Consider the following 15,129-nt stretch of genomic DNA (forward strand, 5'->3'; position numbering starts at 1 on the left):
TCTGCTATTAAAATGATCATTGAAACCTCTGTTATTGTTATTCCTGCTATCATCAGGTCTGTAATTATATCTGTCATTTCTCTCCCATGCTAAATCTAATTTATCTATATATCTAAGAAATTGTTCAAGTGTATCATCAGGTCTGTAGACAAGACTCCACTGTACCCTGTTCAGCAATCTATGTTTTAATGCATCTGTCTGGATCATCTCATCTAGTGGTTTATCAAGATGCACCAAAGTTCGTACTTGTTGTTCACAAAAGATTTTCATATGTCCACTACCCGGTTTGAAATTTGGCCCATTCAAAAATTCTGACTTAATTCTGGCTTGTTTAGTTTATGACCAGAACTTGTTCATGAAAGCTCATTATACCTCATTAAATGACATTTCAGCTTTGATTGACTGGTTCGCTCATGACAAAGCCTCCCCATCTAAAAACTTTTAAAAAAATTTGGATTTTCAAACAATTGCTCTTTTTATCAGTGAAGTTATCTTTTATTTGGTACATGAAATCAATTAGATGTATATTGCTGTCCCCATGAAAATGTTTTTATGTTAACATTGTTCCACAATGGATTGTATCTACAGAAAGATTTCACTGCAATAGAATTTTTGATTTCTTGAAATTTAGATTTGAAGTTTGAAATTTTGCCTAAAAAAGTGCCTACATTTTCTTTTAATTGTGCAAAATTCACATTTGTGGTTTTAGTGAAATTTTGTATATTTTGGTGTGTTTCTGTGAATTTCTTTACAAAATCTTTCTTGAGTTTTTTCCATTGTAACACTTCTACAGTAGCAACTTTTTCGGAATTTTTCACGGAATCTAGTCTCTCTTCAAATTTTTGGTATTCCTGTTTCAAGGTGACAATTTCCCCTTCTATAGTTGACGCATTCCTGTAATTTTCGTCTACCTTTTCCCTCCATTTTTCTAAACTCTCTTTTGTCTCGCAAAATTGAGTTCCTTGTTTGTCTAATTTTTTATCGATCGAATGCAGCTTTTGATCAAGAGTGATTCTGTGCTCGTCAGTTGATTGTTTTATGTTCTTCCATAAGCTGAACTAACCTATCCAAGGCTGATACATTAGGTTCAGATCCAGGAAAGGGTGAACATACACTAAAGCACACAAAAATTCTTCCCATACACAAAAAAGGTGATACAGAAAATATAGAGAATTACAGACCAGTTTCATTGTTGTCTTCTTTTGCAAAAATAATGGAAACTATTATGAAAAACAGGCTTATGGACTACTTAAATAAATACCAATTCCTATGCAAAGAACAGTTTGGTTTCAGGACTGGAAAGGGAACAGAAGCAGCTATAGAAAACTTTGCAAGAGTAGTTCTAGAAGTGCTAGATAAAGGAGAACAAGTAACAGGCATTTTCCTAGATCTCAGCAAACCATTTGATACAGTTGACCATGAAATACTACAAGGTAAACTTGAAGCACTAGGAATCAGGGGGGTTGTAAATAAATGGTTTAGATCTTACCTTGCAGACAGAGTACAGAGGGTGGAGATATCTCAAATTTCAAGTAGCTCAAATTATTTAGTGAAACATCTTTCAGATGAAGAATATTTGAACATTGGAGTACCTCAAGGGAGTGTGTTAGGCCCAGTACTATTTCTTATTTATATTAATGACTTCCCACTGTGGGTAATGCAAGGAAAACAGTGTTGTTTGCTAATGACAGCAATATAATAATTACAGACAGGAAACCAGAAATGTTAAATGTAAAAGTTGAAAAGGCACTTATGGAAGTTCACAACTGGTCAAATAACAACAAAGTAACCCTTAATGTGAAGAAGACTAATAACATAAACTTCTATATAAAGAAAAAACCGAATATGACAAAACTTAAAGTTCAAAATCAAACTGCAGAGTGTGCAACCAGCACAAAATTTTTGGGTATTATGTTGATCAACAATTAAAATGGAATGAACGTATTATGATGCTTGTGAAAAAAATTAGCACAGCAAGCTATGCCTTACGAATATTAGTCACTGTGTGCAATAGTTCATGCCAGAGAATGACATACTTCACACACATACATTCTATAATAAGTTACGGCATAATATTCTGGGGTGCAAATGCCCAAAATGTGAAATATGTGTTCAGATTGCAAAAACAAGCTATCAGAATGATGAGCAAGAGTCACAAAAGAGCACACTGCAGTGAGCAATTTAAAAAGTGGGGTATTCCGACTATCCCAAGTGAATATATCTTGCAAACTACAGTTTTTATTCGCAAAAATATTGGGCAATACTTAGAAAAACAGCTGCATACATGATCACCGAACCAGAAACAGTAATTGCTTGTACCTTGACAGAATGAATAAAACTAAGGCTGAAATCACTATGTTTTACCAAGGTGTCAAGATATACAATAAATTGCCAAAAGAAATCAAAAGCATAAAGGAACTCTGTAAATTTAAAGCATTCCTTGAAGAATATTTATTAAAAAATAGTTTTTACTCGATTAGAGACTTCATGCAGCATAAAATTGGCATAAATAAATAATCAGGTTAAAAAATTATAAAGTGGACATTCTAGATTGTAATTTACCCATACAACTATTAGAGGAGTCTTGTCATATATTTCTTTTGATTGAAGCAGGTTCTTCTGCATTATGTAATTCAATGATAAATTGTCTGTGTAATATATATATATATATATATATATATATATATATAATAGAAGGGAACATTCCACGAAGGAAAAATATACCTAAAAACAAAGATGATGTGACTTACCAAATGAAAGTGCTGGCAGGTCGACAGACACACAAACTAACACAAACATACACACAAAATTCAAGCTTTCGCAACAAACTGTTGCCTCATCAGGAAAGAGGGAAGGAGAGGGAAAGACGAAAGGATGTGGGTTTTAAGGGAGAGGGTAAGGAGTCATTCCAGTCCCGGGAGCGGAAAGACTTACCTTAGGGGGAAAAAAGGACGGGTATACACTCGCACACACACACATATCCATCCACACATATACAGACACAAGCAGACATATTTAAAGACAAAGAGTTTGGGCAGAGATGTCAGTCGAAGCAGAATTGCAGAGGCAAAGATGTTGTTGAATGACAGGTGAGGTATGAGTGGCAGCAACTTGAAATTAGCAGAGATTGAGGCCTGGTGGATAACGGGAAGAGAGGATATATTGAAGAGCAAGTTCCCATCTCCGGAGTTCAGATAGGTTGGTGTTAGTAGGAAGTATCCAGATAACCCGGACGGTGTAACACTGCGCCAAGATGTGCTGGTCATGCACCAAGGCATGTTTAGCCACAGGGTGATCCTCATTACCAACAAACACTGTCTGCCTGTGTCCATTCATGCGAATGGGCAGTTTGTTGCTGGTCATTCCCACATAGAATGCATCACAGTGTAGGCAGGTCAGTTGGTAGATCACGTGGGTGCTTTCACACGTGGCTCTGCCTTTGATTGTGTACACCTTCCGGGTTACAGGACTGGAGTAGGTGGTGGTGGGAGGGTGCATGGGACAGGTTTTACACTGGGGGCGATTACAAGGGTAGGAGCCAGAGGGTAGGGAAGGTGGTTTGGGGATTTCATAGGGATGAACTAATAGGTTACGAAGGTTAGGTGGACGGCGGAAAGACACTCTTGGTGGAGTGGGGAGGATTTCATGAAGGATGGATCTCATTTCAGGGCAGGATTTGAGGAAGTCGTATCCCTACTGGAGAGCCACATTCAGAATCTGATCCAGTCCCGGAAAGTATCCTGTCACAAGTTGGGCACTTTTGTGGTTCTTCTGTGGGAGGTTCTGGGTTTGAGAGGATGAGGAAGTGGCTCTGGTTATTTGCTTCTGTACCAGGTCGGGAGGGTAGTTGCGGGATGCGAAAGCTGTTGTCAGGTTGTTGGTGTAATGCTTCAGGGATTCCCTTAGCCAGCTTCATCCTGACCCACAACTTCTTCACTTTTGAAAACCAGACATACCAACAATTAAAGGGAACAGCCATGGGTACCAGAATGGCCCCCTCGTACGCCAACCTATTCATGGGTCGCTTAGAGGAAGCCTTCTTGGTTACCCAGGCCTGCCAACCCAAAGTTTGGTACAGATTTATTGATGACATCTTCATGATCTGGACTCACAGTGAAGAAGAACTCCAGAATTTCCTCTCCGACCTCAACTCCTTTGGTTCCATCAGATTCACCTGGTCCTACTCCAAATCCCATGCCACTTTCCTTGATGTTGACCTTCACCTGTCCAATGGCCAGCTTCACACGTCCGTCCACATCAAACCCACCAACAAGCAACAGTACCTCCATTACGACAGCTGCCACCCATTCCACATCAAACGGTCCCTTCCCTACAGCCTAGGTCTTTGTGGCAAACGAATCTGCTCCAGTCCGGAATCCTTGAACCATTACACCAACAACCTGAAAACAGCTTTTGCATCCCGTAACTACCCTCCTGACCTGGTACAGAAGCAAATAACCAGAGCCACTTCCTCATCTCCTCAAACCCGGAACCTTCCACAGAAGAACCACAAAAGTGCCCCACTTGTGACAGGATACTTTCCGGGACTGGATCAGATTCTGAATGTGGCTCTCCAGCAGGGATACGACTTCCTCAAATCCTGCCCTGAAATGAGATCCATCCTTCATGAAATCCTCCCCACTCCACCAAGAGTGTCTTTCCGCCGTCCACCTAACCTTCGTAACCTCTTAGTTCATCCCTATGAAATCCCCAAACCACATTCCCTACCCTCTGGCTCCTACCCCTGTAACCGCCCCCGGTGTAAAACCTGTCCCATGCACCCTCCCACCACCACCTATTCCAGTCCTGTAACCCGGAAGGTGTACACGATCAAAGGCAGAGCCACGTGTGAAAGCACCCACGTGATTTACCAACTGACCTGCCTACACTGTGAAGCATTCTATGTGGGAATGACCAGCAACAAACTATTGCCTCATCAGGAAAGAGGGAAGGAGAGGGAAAGACGAAAGGATGTGGGTTTTAAGGGAGAGGGTAAGGAGTCATTCCAGTCCCGGGAGCGGAAAGACTTGCCTTAGGGGGAAAAAAGGACGGGTATACACTCGCACACACACACATATCCATCCACACATATACAGACACAAGCAGACATATTTAAATACAAGACATATTTAAATATTTCATTACCTTATATGACAAAATAATGTACAAATGTATGTATAATGACGACATCCATACAAATAAATTTGTTTACGGATGAATAAATAAATAAACATTGTGGTCACTATCCTCTCAGATTTCATTGTCCCAATTAACTACATTATTATAATTAATATGTACGCTATTTTGCATGTTTCCATTAATCTGCCCATTATTGTCAACTTCCCTGTTGTTGTTAACCTCTCTATTATTCTCCATAATGACAATGCAGAAAAAAACAATATCTAAAAGTAAAAATTCAAATAAATTTTGCACTTACAATTAGTTATCCAAGCTGCATTTTCACATTAGCATCATTAAGTCCTTTGTAGTGTTACTCACTTTCTTCATTTTTCAGTTTTCAAAAAAATGGAATAATATTTCAACAAGCAAATTAATTCTGAAATAAAATACTAGATTAGTTTACAGAATTACACTGCATCCCAGCTCCATACACCACATATAACATTACTATACATTAATTTACTCATCTTAGCTGGCAATCTGTCACAGCAGAAGTCCTGAAAAACAGCTACTGTTAAAAAAAGGTATTTTTAAATAATTAATCCAGGATTATGTTTCCACTAAACATTTATTACAATCTCAAAGTAAATAAAAGCATTTTCGCAAATCTGAAATAATTTGTGACATACTTACAATAATGAAATAAATCATGGTCAACAAGCTACATGCTTTCTATCCAAATATACTCAAAGTACTGACCTCCTTTGCCAACATGGTTGTAACTATTTATACTTCCTTAACAATCCCAAGTAATACTTGGCATTATTTACAATCATTTTTTGATTAATTAAAAAATAAAATTGACATAGAAAAACTGAAAATACATATATAAACATATGTTTATTCCAGAACAGCTTGTACACTTCGATATTAGTGCATGTCTATTATTTTATTTGGGAATAACTTCTCTAATATGTATTTACATTAATACATTTACATTTTTTATTAATTACTAGAGACTCCCTTCATGGGAATTGTTGTCTTCATTTACAGAGCTTCTACACATTAGTATAATTAAGATTCCATAATTATTTTCTTCATAACTTTTCCACAAGTACATATTTCCATGCACCTCTATGTCAGAAATTACTGTTTATGGTTAAAAATTAAGTGTTTAAATGGGTTTCAATTAGACTGTTATGTTTCATCTTTCACCGATTTTTTCATTCAAATTTTGCTTCATTGGCTACTTGAACATATTCCAATGGCTCAGAGTAAGTCCCTTGTCGTGTTATGTCTGGTGGCTAGGGCAACGCGCAGCAACTTCTTCTCTAGTTTTTGACTTAAAATTCCCATGTCCTTGGGTCCTTTCACACACCGGTAGGTCGCCACATTCTAATGATTTGTGACGACTTTTTTAATAGGCCTTGTCTTCTAAAACTCTGCTCTTTCAGCAATCTACATTGATGTGTTTGGACTCTGTCCAGAATATAAATTCACACTTTCAATATGTATATGTGACTTTATGTAATTACCTCCTATAGTCAAACATTAGAAATAAATTTAATTACATTTATAAAAGAGCTGACTTAAGAACCATGACTCTATTTCACACTAATCATAAAACAGGTCTTGCCTCTACCAAGGCTAGATTAAGAGTTTTCTGGATTACCTTCTCAACTGTTCTTTTTTCACATATTAACAGTCAGTGACACAATATTCGCAGCGTTGCATATAAACTCCATGGTTCTTCCTTACACGTGTACTAACACATCTATGAATTGTCCGACAGGTTTTTGTCAGTGCCATTCCACCACCGCGTCTACCTTCTTCCCGGGGCTCACAGACATGTGACACACAGTAGGTAGAATTTTACCATCCCACACTCATATATAGAATATCGTGTGTTCGAGATGGTAGAAGGCTGAGTGGTTCTAGAATTTACACAGAAATTCTTGAATCACTACAACGCATATTCTTTGATATTATTAATAACATACTTCAGTTGATTAGACTAAGAAATTCATCATAGAAGTAGAAGCAACTGGCTATCAAAAAATAATTTTGGCTGTTCTTAAAACTTAACTTTATTAGAAGCTAAATTTTTCATAACTTGTGGCAAGATATTGAAAATAAGTGTTCTTTGAACAAAGTAAATGTCTTTAAAATTTGTTGAGGATGATTCTAATCTCTATTAACCATTATGTTGCTTTGATAAAATAAATGAATTATTTATGACAAATTTCAGTAAGGAATAACTATGTTAGGAAGGTGTAATTAGTATCCCCAATTCTCTGAAAAGGCCTCTGTGGGACGTTCTTGTGTTCACACCACCAATAATTCATACTATGCACTTTTTGATTCAGATAACTCTAGCTAGAAATGATGAGTTGCCCCAAAATATTATCCTTATGACATTATGGAATGAAAGTAAGTGAAATATGCTACCATTTTATTTTTATATCATCTGCATCTGACAACATCTGGTTTGCAGATGAAGATTTTGTTTAGGTGCTTCAGCAATTGTGTAGTACACTCTTCATAGCTCACCTATTAGCTTGTTGTCATATTTTAGACATATACTGGAAAGATACCTCTTACATGTCCCAAACTGCATAGAGTGCCTTTTCAAATTTCAGTTGCAAAGCATTGTGTAGGAATCATTTATTAATGGGCATAGAAATTATATAAACTAGACTTGCTAATATTATACTTGATTTGCAATGTAATGTGATGCTTGTGTTGTGTTGTCTGTGAAGAAAAGTGGCTTTGCATCTTGTACTGTTACCGATAAAAATGTCCTAACAAAAACACTTTCAACTGCCCATAGTTCCGATTTTATTTTATTTTTGCTACCAGTTTTGGCATTACACTACTTTACCTCCAGGCCCCCTGACTGATGTGATGAAAGAATCCCATCTCTTGTACAATTGAAACAGAGGCCAGCATACAGTCACTGGTATCTGCAGACTTCTTTTAAAAACATGATCCCTTCATTCATCAATTGCATGCTCCATTGCTTAATAGCCTACAGATTAACACTGTTGTGATTACCCTATAAAATATTCAGGTAGAAAATTTTACTGTACAATGGATATGAAAAGAAATTGAGGAGGCAGAATAAGAAAGAAAGGACTTTTGTTTCCCATGAGTTTGTACATACAGATGATAATTCAGGTAATGTATGAAAAAACTGAATGCATTGAATAGTTTGGTTATGCCACATCTGCTGTAAGTGCAGCACAATAAAAGAAATAATAGTAATATTTGTAGGTTTTTCCATTTGAAGAGACTATAAAAAAGTTCTTTATTATTCCCAAATATATGTTAGAAACTGTTATAAACAAATGCTGGTTTGAACATTGTGGTGTTAATTGTGATCCTCTAGAAAATTATACATTTTCACTTTTTTAACTTAGAACTGGTTCACATAAATAATTATAAGAGAACAACAGTTTAGCATGAACTACAAACAAATGCACAACTTGACTTCTCCACATCCAGTTATCAGCAGCGTAAGAAAAGATAGATTTCTGCTTACCGTGAAGATGGCATGTTATGCCACAGGTAGGCACAATTAAAAGGCACTTACACAAAGCTTTCAGCAACAGCATTCATCAGCAAAAGGGAAACACATACCATTCATACACTCGAGCAAGCACACCTCAGGCACACAATGACCGCAATCTCTGGCAGCTCAGGCCAGAATGCAACTATTACATGAGATGGAAGCAGCAGTCTGAAGGGGGCAAGGAAGGGGAAAGGATACTAGTGTATGGACGGGGCAAGAGAGGAGTGATGTCTGGCAGAGTGTACAGGGTCTAGAATGCCAACAGGTGCAGTGGCAGTATGTTGTGGGGCAGGGAGGTAGGATAAAAGGAGCAAACGGAGAGAGGAGCGGGAAAAGATTGGGAAGAGAATTACCAGAGGGTGACAAACAAAGAGGGTGGGAGACAAGAATGGGTAGGGGATGATGGGACAGAGGGGGCAAGCATGTTATGCTCAGCTGCAATTTGTGCCACAGGGTGGTCTACTTTTCTATTAGCTGCAGACTGGCAGTGGCTGTTTGTCTTAGTGGACTGCTTGTTGGTAGTCATACCAATATAAAAAGCTGTACAGTGATTGCAGATGAGCTGGTAAATGACATGACTGCTTTCATAGGTGACCCTTCCCTCAATGGCATAGGATAAATCTGTGACAGAACTGGAATAAGAGTGCTGGATGTGTGGATAGGGCAGGCCTTCCACGCAGATATGATCCTTGTGGCAAGAGGTTGGGGTTGGGAGTGGAATAGGAATGGACTAGAATCTTGTGGAGATTGGGTGGGTGTCAGGTAGGATATCTCTCATTTCAGGGCATGACAATGGGTAATCATAGCCTGGTGAAGGATATGGTTCATTTGTTTCAGTCCTGGATGGTACTGGGTAATAAGAGGGCACTCCTTTGTGGCTTGTTCTTGAGGTTGGTGGGAGAATTGAGGGTGTGAGGGAAAATGACATGGAAGTTCTGTTTGCTGACTAGGTCTGGGGGTCAGCGCCTGTATGTGAAGGCCTTGGTGACACCCTCAGCATACCAGTCAAGGGAGTTCTTGTTATTGCTGATAAACCATCTACATGTGGCCAGGCTGTATGGGAGGATTCTTTTTTATGTGAAAGGGCTGATAGCTGTCAAAATGCATGTACTCGTGGTGGTTGATGGATATAATGTTGACAGAGGTGCAGATGGAGCCATCAGAGAGGAGGTGGTCAACGTCTAGGAAGGTAGCATGCTGTCTTGAAGAGGACCAGGTAAAGCAGAAGGCATAGAAGGTGTTGAGGTTGTGTAGGAATGAAAATAGGGTGCCTTGGGCCTGAATCCAAATCATGAAGATATTGTCAGTGAACCTGAACCATGCTAGGGATTTGGTTTTTTGGGAGGCTAGGAAGTCACTTCTAGATGGCCCACAAACAGGTTGGCATAGGATGGTGCCATGTGAGTGCCCATGGCTGTGCCATGGATTTGTTTTTATACCCTCCTTGCAAAAGAGGAGTTGTTGTTGATTAGGATGGAGTCAGTAAGGTATATAAAGAATGAGGTAGTGGGTTTGGAATCTGAGGGTGGGAAAGTTAATGTTCAATAGCAGTAAGACGATGGGCATGAGCAAGGACATAGGCAGGATTTTGTGAAAGGGGTGGTCTAATTTCTTGAAGATAACACAAAAAGGGTTATGTTACTCAGTTTATTTTGATAATACATGTCTATTTATTAATTTCGTGTTCACAAAGTACTACCAGGAGGCCTTCATACAAATTGTATTTGATCTATAAAATTAAGCAAGAAACGCTTTTCTCAAGAAAGTGATATATATATTCACAACAGCAACTTATGACTTACTTAAACAAAGTCATAATTTTTTCATCACATCAAAGCATCCCAAATGTGTTAATTGAGTCTCAGATTGTATTAAAGTGTCTTACATTTCATTAAAATTCTTCCATTTCTTTAAGTTATAAACACTTTTTTGAATTGTTATTTTAACAGTCAACTTGAAACTGTAGCAACCAGATTTATTTATAAAACAAAATGAAATACACAAATATTATGAGCTCCTGTTTTGGGATCTTAATGTTGATTCTGTGTAGGTTTTTTAAATTTCCTACACATCTAATCAGATATTTGTAATTATTCTTGTTTGCACCGTCCCTGTGGGGCAAAGATATCATAGGGAGGTATTATTATATCTGAGTAAGCTCACAGTATGTTATCTTGGATGGAGGGTTGTCACCAGATGCAGATGTAACTTCGGGTAGCCCCTAGGGATGTGTGTTGAGACCTTTTCTGTTTGTTATATAGTAATGACCTTGCTGACAATATTAGTAATAAAATCAGGCTTTTTACAGGCGATGCAGTTATCTAAAATGAAGTATTATTTGAGAGAACCTGCATAAATATTCACTCAAATCTTGATAAAATTTCAACATGGTGCAAAGATTGGCAACTTCCTTTAAATGTTCAGAAATGTAAAATTTTGCACTTCACAAAACAAAAAGCTGTAGTATCCAATGACTATAACATCAGCAAGTCACTTCTGGAATCGGCCAACTCATACAAACACCTGGATGTAACACTTTGTAGGGATATGAAATGGAATGATCATGTAGGTTCAATCAAGGAAAAAGCAGACTTCAGCCTATTGGTAGAATGCTGGGGAAGTGCCATCAGTCTACAAAAGAAATTGCTTTCAAATCACTTGTGCAACTCATCGTAGAATATTGCTCAAGTGTGTGGAACCCATATGAAATAGGACCAATAGAGGATCTTGAATGTATACAGAGAAGGGTAGCTTGAATAGTCACACATTTGTGTAAACCGTAGGAGAGTGTCACAGAGATAGTTAAGAAACTGAACTGGCAGACTCTTGAAGACAGATGTAAACTATCCCAAAAAAGTTTATTAGCAATGTTTCAAGAACTGGCTTTAAATGATTACACTAGGGATGTACTACAACCCTGTAGCTACCACTTACATATGGATTGTGACGATGAGATTTGAATAATTACTACATGCATAGAGGCATTCAAACAACCATCTTCACTCGCTCCATATACGAATGGAACAGGAAGAAACCCTAATAACTGGTACAATGGGAAGTATCCTCTGCAAGCACCTCACAGTGATTTGCAGAGTATAGATATAGAGGTAGATGTAGATTTCAGCAGCTGTCATCCCTCTCGCACCAAAAAATCCCTTCCATACAGCCAGGCTGCCCAGGGGCAGCTTTTCTACAGTGACAAGCTCTCTCTTGCCCAGTATCCTGAGGGTCTCACAGTGTGTATACAATCCGGAACAACCTGGAGATCTGGGAAAAACCCGGGAATTTGTTCATCCGGGAGAAAACCGGGGAACACCTGGGAATTGTTTAGAATTCTGGGAATTTTTCATTGTTGTAATTTTCAGTTAAATTTTTGTGATTTTGGCTGGTAAGAACCTATACTCTAACAAAGGATATTACTGTATCCCGCTACTGCAGAATAATTCTGCAGCAACAAAACATGAACGAGAGAAAAAAAGAAAACGGAAATGAAATTTAAGTTGCAAAGGAATTGTGCCATATACAACAACAAAACACAGTGCTCAGACGAGCGTCTGCCAACAGCAAAGTGTGTCAAAGGCTTTAGAAAGACTATGCAATGCTTCATAACAACGAATTGCCTCCAATGAGCATGACGTGACAACTGTTTAAATTAGATTCGTTTGAGCAGTTGCAGGCAGACTGTCGAGTATGTGCAGTTGCTTCTGGTTACAGAAATATGGCTGGCTGCTACTATCTAGTGTAGTCCTGGTTCGGAAATATTGTAGATCCGTGGCTGATGCACAGAGCAGTCTGAGTTGTGGTGGGGATGAGGGTCGTCTCCACGCAACCTGTGTTTACATTCAGTGATTTTTTTTTTTTTTTGCATCCTCCTTGTTTCTTGCTCTCACGTTAAATGAAAACAAAATGGATTTTTTGGGTCGGGAGCTAGCAAATGAATTCAAATATGTTCCCATAATTATGGAAGGCAAAAATGTGGTGTTAGTTTCAGATTTTATGTCCACCTTTCTGACAGTCAAGCATTAATCGCCTTGCAGAACAATGAAGTTATTTTTGTCGGTTTGCTAAAGAGATTTGTCTTTTATTAAATCTTTTCCACTGAGGCAGTCAATTTATTTGAAACAAAGTGTTTAATTTGACACTTTGCCTAGTTTCAACTGTTCGCTGCATTTCAAGTGCACATATGGCATTATGCCATAATAAAGAACCAAACATGAGATGAAACAGTACTGGTACTCCAAGAAAATTTGCATCCGAATCTGGACTTTAAGCCAAATTATGCATTTTAGTATGGTTCACGAAATTCTGATGCTCTTGCAGTATCCTCTGATGTCTTGTTTCTTTTATGTCATAATGTGAGATCTTTTAATGTTTTACACATAGGAACATCGGGTTTCCTGTGTCATCGTAGCTGCGGAAGCGCGGTGATGCCTGTTATTTAGCGCTCTCTGGCAACTGCTGAAACGAACCTACTTCTGACAGGTTGTGGGAAAATATTGCGACTGGTGGTTTGAAAAGCAAATTTCCGTTTATGCAAGATGAACTATGCGTGAGAATGTACGATGAATTTCTTAAATCACAAAGTGTTTGACTCTCATTTAAAAACCAACTCTTTAAGGACGACCATTTAGAAGAATTTCGAGCCCAGAAGATCAGACATTTACATCTTTATTAAAAATTTACTGGTACATTTGTGTGATGTATCTTAAAGTGTAACATGCGCAAAAAAGATCAACATTATATGTGGAAGCTTAGCTTCTCTTCCAGCTTATTAATCTTCTTATGTGAATGCTATGTATGTTAATGTAAACCATTAACTTCCCTTACTTGTGTGTTCGCACTGCTTAAGAATGATCTTGCTATTGACTGACTGCATCACGTGTCTTATGGTGTCATCAGCTGGTGAAATCACGTGACATGAGATGTGTCTGGCTTACAAAAGCGCATCGCAATCTCGATTTCAATGCTTCAGAAAGGGACATGTGGTTTTTGCTGGAATTCAGATTTATATCTTTGTAATACGAAAATATGCAGCGTACATGTTGCTGCACATCAAAGGTCTTTCAAAACGTGTTTTCCTCCCCTGAGTTTCATTTTCTAAAGTGTCAGGAAATTCTATGTTGGTATATAAAACCATAAACATTCAAAGGATTGATGAGTTTTACAGTGCCGAGGAAGAGTATACTGTCACTTAACACAGAAAAAGTGTATTTTCGTTTGGGAGAAAGTGAATGTTTAACCAGGAAATCCGAAATTTTTTTTTCCTTCTCCACGTATACACCCTGGTCTCATCAAGGCCTTCACAAACAGATCTCCCATGCCATTTCCCATCACACCCCAAAGTTTCCCTCCAACCCCAACAACCAGGCACAGAGGAGTGCCCCCTTCATCACCCTGTAACATCCCATTCTTTGATTACCAATTGTCTTGCCCTGAATCGTGAGACATTCTATGTCCCATACAAGATCTTTCCAACGCCCCTAAAGTGGTGTTCCACTGCCCACCCAACCTCCACAACATCCTAGTCTACCCTAGAGCCTCTCCCACTCCCAACCCCTTGCCACAAGAATCACATAACTGTGGACGAACCAGGCACAAGACTTCTTCCCAATCCACTCACCCAGTGCTTTCTATTCCAGTCCTGTCACAGGTTTATCCTACACCATCAGGGGACAGACCACCTGTTAAAGCAGCCATGTTATTGACCAGCTCTGCTGTGATCATTGCACAGTTTTTTATATTGGTATGACTACCAACCAGCTATCCACCAGGATGAACGGCCACCACCAAACTGAGGCCGAGAGCAATGTAGACCACCCTGTGGTACAACAGACAACTGAGCATAACATGCTTTATTTCAATGGCTATTTCACTACATGAGCCATCTGGATCCTCCCATCCACCACTAGCTTTTCTGAAATGCATGAATGCCAGTTATTCTTACAACACAGTCTCTGCTACTGTAATTATCCAAACCTCCACCTACAGTAACAGCGTGTCCCTACACCCTCCACCCAACAGTTTCCACCCCCTTTGTCCTATTATTCCCTTCTCATTTTCTTCTCTGACCCTCTTTGTTTGCCACCCTCTGCCAACACACCCACCCGTCCATCCGCACTCATCTTCCTTTTCGCTCCTTTTTTCCACACCTTCCGGTCCCACAACCTCCTGGTGCTGCTCCTCTTCTAGTCCCTGCACACTCTGCCAGACAGCATCTCCCCCCCCCCACCCCTACATTACTATTCCTTTCCCTTTCCCATCCCCTGCAGACTGCTGCTTCCATCCCGTGTGAAAGCTGCGTTCTGGCCCAAGCCGCTGGAGTTGTCGGTCACGTGGGCAGGAAGTGTGCTTGCCTGTGTGTATGATTGGTATGTTCTTCTCTTTTGCTAATGAAGGCTGTGGTGAAAACTTTATGTAAGTGTCTTTCAATTGTGTCT

General features: G+C 39.1%; 1 protein-coding gene across 1 annotated transcript in view; it reads left to right on the forward strand.

Annotated features, from left to right (window-relative positions):
• Positions 1-15,129, forward strand: part of LOC126188640 (dynein axonemal heavy chain 6) — a 1,044,937-nt gene that overhangs the window by 416,380 nt on the left and 613,428 nt on the right. The window lies entirely within an intron of this gene.

The sequence above is a fragment of the Schistocerca cancellata genome, chromosome 5 (assembly GCF_023864275.1).
Source record: "Schistocerca cancellata isolate TAMUIC-IGC-003103 chromosome 5, iqSchCanc2.1, whole genome shotgun sequence".
Classification (NCBI taxonomy): Eukaryota; Metazoa; Arthropoda; class Insecta; order Orthoptera; family Acrididae; genus Schistocerca; species Schistocerca cancellata.